Consider the following 7678-nt stretch of genomic DNA (forward strand, 5'->3'; position numbering starts at 1 on the left):
AGCTGATAAGAGTAACGGCTAATTTCATTTGCAATGGAAGTAGTACCCATCAGAAACATACAAAACACCAAAGCCAGTTATTTTATCCTGTACGGGGCCCCAGACAGTAGACACAAAGTACCCCCCCCCCCCCCACACACACACACACATACTCACACAATAGTTTCATTCAGCTGAAAAGGGTCACGGCTAATTTCTTTTGCATTGGAATTAGTACCTATCAGAGAAATCCAAAATACCAAAGCCAGTTATTTTATCCTGCATGGGGCCCCAGACAGTAGCCCCGAATTGCCCCCTTTTATACCCCCTCCCCTCCCCCCTCCCCCCACCCCACACACACATTGATTTTATTCAGCTGAAAAGGGTCACGGCTACTTTCTTTTGCAATCGGAAGTAGTACTCATCAGAGATATCCAAAGCACTAAAGCCAGTTATTTTATCCTGCATGGGGCCCCAGACAGTAGCCCCAAAGTGCCCCCCCCCCCCCCACACACACACACACATATTGGTTTCATTCAGTCGAAAAGGGTCACGGCTAATTTCTTTTGCAATGGAAGTAGTATCCATCGGATATCAAAATACCAAAATCAGATATTTTATCCTGCACGGGGCCCCACACAGTAGCTCCAAAGTGTTTTGCTTTATTCTCTTTATTGTTTGCATCTCTTCTTCTTCTTAAATATGCGCTCCTTCGTCTTCATTTTCTCGACAACGACAACGTCCTCCTCATCATCATCAGTTTTGCTGTTCTGGCAAACATTTTCCAGCGTATCGGCTACGTTCGATTTTAGAGCGGCGAGAGCGGAAGTCGTGCATAATTGAGTCTGGGAAAGCGTAGGAACAGCGTAGCTAAAGCGGCCAACAGCGTTATCGAAGCAGGAATGAAGTAGGAACAGGCCTTGATTTTATACGGGAGTAGAGAACTTAGTGAGAGCGTCGTTAAAGCGGGAAGGTCGTGCTTTGATCAAGAAAGCGGCGCAGCAGCGGGACAAACATGTCGTCGGTGTCTAGTAGAGACTATACTTCCCGTTCTTGTGCCGCTGTTACTACGGTCAGAAAAACCTGGAATTGTTACGCTCATCCCGCGGTATTTACACTGTCACTGCTCTCTCCCCGTTTGAGCTACGATTCAAAATAGGTCAATCTTGATGGGGAGATGGGGAAGAAATTTTGAACCAGTTCAAAATTTCTTCCCGATCTGTAAAATATCCAGATCCAACCCCATCACCCAAACGCTGCTGCTACGATGCTCTCGGTTCCCGTACACTTTTGACGCTCTCTCCCGATCTGACAGATTGAATAGATTGGGATGCAGATCATGATAGTGGGATTACATGTGGGGACACTGGGGGCTCCGTACAGCTATATAACTGGTTTCGGTGTTTTTGATACCTCGTTGAGTACTACTTCCATTGCAAAAGAAATTATAGCAGTGATTCTTTTCACTTAGAATATAATACGGGAGCATTTTCCAGCTACTGGATGGGTTTGTGTTTTACGTATCTCAGCTGTTAATTCCACTGCCAAGGAAAATAGGCATACATGACTCTTTTCACCTAAAAACATTTAATTCATATGGGGTGGGTATACCTTGGGGCTATACCTGTCAAGGGCCCTGCATCCGGGCCAATTTCGCACCTCTTTTAATCGAATTCTTTAATGTTGAATTAAATTTAGCAAAAATTTCGCCTAGATGACATGGTAGTTCAATGTCATAATCTCTTCATTCAAATTTATTTTGAAACATTCACATTACCTCTAACCTTATTCTAAATAACACTTTTCAACTGAAATCCATATATACGACAAGCACCATTCCACTATCCGTTCATTAATTCATAATGATATAGTCACGTGATTACATGCTGCGCTCGTTCATTCAAATTGATTTCTGGCCATCTAATTTAACATGTTCTGCAGTCAATTAAACAGATATGTTCATGCTTGGCCTCTTTCCTCATTTTCTTTCATCGTAGTTATTGTTTTGTAAGCATCATAGCATTTCATGTTTTCGTATTCGTTTAAGAGACTTTGACGCCAGTTTTTTTTTTTTTTTTTCTAACGTGCTTTTTGAATCCGAAGAAGTAAGAAGCCTCAAATTATCTGGCCTTCACAAGCGCTATACGAGCGGTCGGCCAGTTCCAAGAAGTCAAGGTTATGATCCTCAAAATAATGTTTTTTTTAATAATTCTTTCTATGTCTTCGAGAGATATACGTCTGTATCTATTGTGCTGTCAGGACTATAAAAAAAATTAAGTTAATCTGCATTACTGGTACACGTATATAGGCCTATTATGACATGTATATGAAAGAGAAGGAGCGTTACAGAACAACCAAATCCAGTTATACTAGATAAGAAAATGATACTTTTACTGCTTTATAACAGTAATTCATAGATGAAACGAAAACACACATAGAAAGACACGTTAAAATGATCTGAAACAAAGAAATAGCATGATTTGAATTTGAATGAACACGTTTGGAATTTGACTGTCTTTCGCGAAATTTAATGACTGAAATACCCTTTTCGGCAAGTCAAGGCGAATTTGAATGAACGTAGGGTACCAGCCAATATGAATACCCATTTTACGAATTCGAACCTTCTATCAACTGAACCAACAAAAGTGCGAAATTGGCTGGGAAAACCTAACTGGCTTTGATGTTTTGGGTATCTATGATGTAAACTAAGGCCTATACTTCGATTGTAAAAGAAAAACAACTATGACTCTTTTCAGCTAAATGATGTCATCGTAATTATGTGGGGGAGGGGCACTTTATGGCTACTGTACTGGGCCCAGTACAAGATGAAATGACTGGTTTTCGTATATTCTGTGCACTATACAGAAGTACAGTTGTATGCTTCCTTTGCAAATTTCTTGAGTGTTTTGCTACTGTAACCTATAGGACCCCGTATACAGGATAAGATGGCTTGCTTTGGTGTTTGTGATATCCCTGTTCAGTAGGCCCTGATATTTACGTTACAAAAGAATTTGTAAGACCATTTTCAGCTGATTCACAGTACATGTATAATGGATGGGACACTGTGGAGCTACTGTCTGGGGCTCTGTACAGGATAAAATAAGTAGCCTTGGTGTGTTGAATATCTCTGATAGGTACTTCTTCCAGTGCAAAAGAAATTACCCGTGTTTGGGGCTATACTGTCCGGGGCCCCGTACAGGATAAAATAACTGGCTTTGGTATAAATTTTGGATATCTCTGATGGGTACTACTTCCACTGCAAAAGAAATTAGCCGAATGAAACCAGGGAGGTGACACCTCCCTGATGAAACTAATGTGTGTGTGTGTGTGTGTGTGTGTGTGTGTGTGTGTGTGTGTGTGTGTGTGTGTGTATGTGGAGAGGGGGAGGGCACTTTGGGGCTACTGTCTAGGGCCCCGTACAGGATAAAATAACTGGCTTTGGTGCTTTGGATATCTCTGATGGGTATTTTACTTCCATTGCACAAGAAATTAGCCGTGACCCTTTTTGGCTGAATGAAACTAATGTATGTGTGTGTGTGGGGGGGGGGGGGGGGTGCACTTTGGGGCTGCTGTCTGGGACCCCGTACAGGATAAAATAACTGGCTTTAGTGTTTTGGATATCTCTGATGAATATGCCTACTATTTCCAATTGCAAAAAAAAAAAAAGTAGCCATGACCCTTTTCAGCTGAATAAAATCAATGTGTGTGTGTGTGGGGGGGGGGGGGGGGGGAAGGGAGCAATTTGGGGCTACTGACTGGGGCCCCGTGCAGGATAAAATAGCTGGCTTTGGTATTTTGGATATCTCTGATAGGTACTACTTCCATTGCAAAAGAAATTAGCCGTGACCCTTTTCAGCTGAATGAAACTAATGTGTGTGTGTTGGGGGGGGGGGGGGGGCACTTTTGGGCTACTGTCTGGGGCCCCGTACAGGACAAAATAGCTGGATTTGGTGTTTTGGATATCTCTGATGAGTACTACTTAAATTGCAAAAGAAATTAGCCGTGACCCTTTTCATCTGAATGAAATCAGTGTGTGTGTGTGTGGGGGGGGGGGGGGAGGGGGCATTTTGGGCTACTGTCTGGGGCCCCGTGCAGGATATCAAATAACTGTCTCTGGTATTTTGGATATCTCTGATGGGTACTACTTCCATTGCAAAAGAAATTAGCCGTGACCCTTTTTAGCTGAATGAAACTAATGTGTGTGTGTGTGTGTGTGTGTGTGTGTGTGCCGGGGTGGGGGGGGGGGGAGCTCGTTTGGGGCTACTGTCCAGGGCCCCGTACTGATATCTCTGATGGGTACTCCTTCCATTGCAAATGAAATTAGCCGTGACTCTTCTCAACTGCACGAATAAAATCAATGTTTGTGTGTGTTTGTACGTATGGCCTATGGGGTGGGGCACTTTGGGGCTACTGTCTGGGGCCCCGTACAGGATAAAATAGCTGGTATTGGTGTTTTGGATATCTCTGATGGGAACTACTTCAATTGCAAAAGAAATTAGCCGTGACTCTTTTCAACTGAATAAAATCAACGTTTGTGTGTGTTTGTACGTAGGCCTATGGAGGGTGGGGCCCTTTGGGGCTACTGTCTGGGGCCCCGTACAGGATAAAATAGCTGGCATTGGTGTTTTGGATATCTCTGATGGGAACTACTTCCATTGCAAAAGAAATTAGTCGTGACCCTTTTCAGCTGAATAACACCATATTTGTGGGGCCCTTTGGGGCTACTGTCTGGGGCCCCGTACAGGATAAAATAGCTGGCATTGCTGTTTTCATGATAAGTACACCCAAAGGAACAATATCCACCAACTTTTGTCCGTGACCCCCTTCGGCTGAATAAATCGATTTTTCGGGGTCCCTTTTTGTGGTCCCTAGGCTTACGGTACAGGATGTGACTTGCCAGCAATTCATTTTATTGACCCTTGAACACATCCTTATACGATGAGACCATTAAAAAGTGTGACCCTTTTCAGCTGAATAAATGCTCTGGGCCCCCGGTCTATAACAGCCTAGTTAGCTCTCACAGATATACTCCGCCATCAACACACACCGAGAACAATAGAACGCATCAACGACCGCAACACTCCACCAACAGCCGACGCTCAGCTCGCCTGCGAGCCCGCCTCAACCGACCACTTCCATCTAGGTCCGCATTCTCCATATATAGCCCGCCTCTTCTCAGATCACGCTTCACTTCTGACGAAGGACAGTCAACCTGCCCGAAACGTCAAGTTCCTCGGTTCTCCTAGTTATTCTCATAACTAGATTTCTTGCGCTACTTTCACTAGCACCTTTACTCAGTGTTTCATTTCTCTTTCCTCTCTCTCTCTCTCTCTTACACTTTTGTCTGTTTCTACACTACTTATCTTTTTTTTCTGTTCTCTTCTCTTCTTTCTTCTTTTTGTTTTATTTCTTCCTTCCATACAACCCAACGGTCCTTTTCAGGACCTCTACTTAATTTACGCATTTCTCCACAGGTTATTTCTCTTGTCTTCTCTCCTCAGGTCTACACTTTAACCTCATTTTGATTTCTTATTTTTGCTTTTCTCCCACAGGAACCTTTTCAGGACTTAACTGTCATCAATTTTCCTTTCCAATTTTTTTTTCTCCCTCTCAGCAGCATTTCATTCTAGGATCCATACTAGCTCCCTCTGATTTACGTATTGAATTTCAATTTGTTCTTTTCTACTTCTTTTCTTTGTCCCCCCCCCCCCCGCCTCTCTCTCTCTCTCTCTCTCTCCCTTCTATCAACATATTCATTTCTCTCCTCTACTTACCCTTCCTTCGAGGGATTATTCGTCCTTTCTCCATTGATTCCGCATTCCATAGCCACACTGTTCGCCGACTTCGTTTTTCTTCTCTTGGTTTCATGAATCTTTACTGCTCTCCTCTATCTCCATGATTCTCCAACATTCAACTCCTTCCTCTTCCTCTTCCCTTCTATTTCATCTTTCCCCTTCTAACGATGTCCGAACATCCTACTTGATTCTCACACTATTCTTCCTTACCACTCTCTGTGTTCCTTTCTCTACCGTCTCCACTAGTGCAACTTCAACCTCTAGCCCATTACTGTCTCCCACTCTTCACTTTCTGCCCTCCTCACAACCCCCATATGTCGCTTCCCTCTTCGTTTCTCCTCTTTCTAGGCTCTTCTGCCAAACAGCGATCCGATTAAGGACTACATACACATTTTGTCACCGCAAATCTTTCTTCCTCATTTACTTCACCATGCAAACCTTCAAACAACACATAACTCACATCTATAATGAGCCGTAAACAAATATGCACCAACATACTTTGTTTGTGTAGGTATTGGATGTGCCTACTTTCTATTCATCGGGAAATCCCAAGCAGAACCTCATAATAACAATTAATTTCCTGTCCGTTGCCATGTTTACATGTCGCAAGTAATACATGTCCTGAAACATGAGACTTTTAAAATGTTATGTTCCTCTCCCAAGGCCCATAGAAATCACGTGAACGCTTCATTTCGAACATGGCGTGCTAATGAGGAGTCGTTTTATGCGTCCGTATAGTGGTCCAGTGGTAACGGACGTGCCTGGTTTCCAATCAAATTGCTGGCGTCTGAGTCCGATGAGCCGAGCTAAGAAATACTTGCTGTTTAACAGGCAAAAACACTCTGTTCCTCGGAAAGCATGTAAAATGGACGACCTGTGTGTTAAAGAGAATCAAAAGTCATTTATGGACATCACCCCCTTTGACCCCATCACGTCAAGAGGTCACTCCTTACTTGTGCATAAACAAATTACCGACTATAATACAAGAGCGAACAGCTTCTACTTTCATCCGAGTTCTGGCTGCTTCTTGTACGTATACAGTATCCCCCTCCCCCCCCCCTCCCAAAAGTAACTTCGGGATTAAACAATGAGCAGTTGCGTGCCACATTCTCGAAAATGAAAGTTTTAGTAGTTGTTATTTGATTAGATGTCCCATGGAAAAAAAAAAATCAATATGTGTATATCGTAATACCAATTCATGATTATGAAAGTAGGCCCTATAATCAAGTGGAAAAATTGTAAGGTAATGAAAGTATACCGTTTCCAAATCTGTGTAATGTTATAGATATCCAAGTCAGAAATATTATGTAATATTTATTGGTCCGATTTCAGCAAATTTGTGTGTTTGTGTGTGTGTGTCTGTGTGTGTGTGTGTGTTTATGTTTGTTTTATTTTACAATAAACATTATTATTGTTGGTATAGTGCAGTTTCATTTTCTTTCTAATCAAGGTCCACTTCTACATATATGCTCTGGGGTTTCCTTTCAAACCGCGGTAGCATGAAATTCCGCCAGCGTGCGGGTGCTGCCTCGAGCTCTCTACATTTGACGTCTAACACTCATTTACATGTGAGTCACGTCTGCAACCATACACTGGTGTACACTTCTCTAATTCAAGGATGCAACGATTTCATTGTTCTAGCGCATGCGCTGCTCGAACTTGTCCTGAAATCGAAAGTTTTGTGTGATAAAAAAAAATACTCGATTTGAACTTTGGCATAGCCATGACAAATCACCAATGCCTGAACAATCAAGGATGATCTGCACATAGGAAGCACAAAGGACAACATCTAGCACAATGCAGTGTCACAGGCGGTTACTGCATGTTTAGAATGTAATGATTTTGCTCTGTGTGGTAATTTTTCGTTATTGGAGGCTGATTTCAGAGGCTGGGTGGCTTTGACG

Source organism: Diadema antillarum, unplaced genomic scaffold, assembly GCF_040938485.1.
Source record: "Diadema antillarum isolate AM-2024a unplaced genomic scaffold, OU_Dant_1.0 scf00000126, whole genome shotgun sequence".
NCBI lineage: Eukaryota > Metazoa > Echinodermata > Echinoidea > Diadematoida > Diadematidae > Diadema > Diadema antillarum.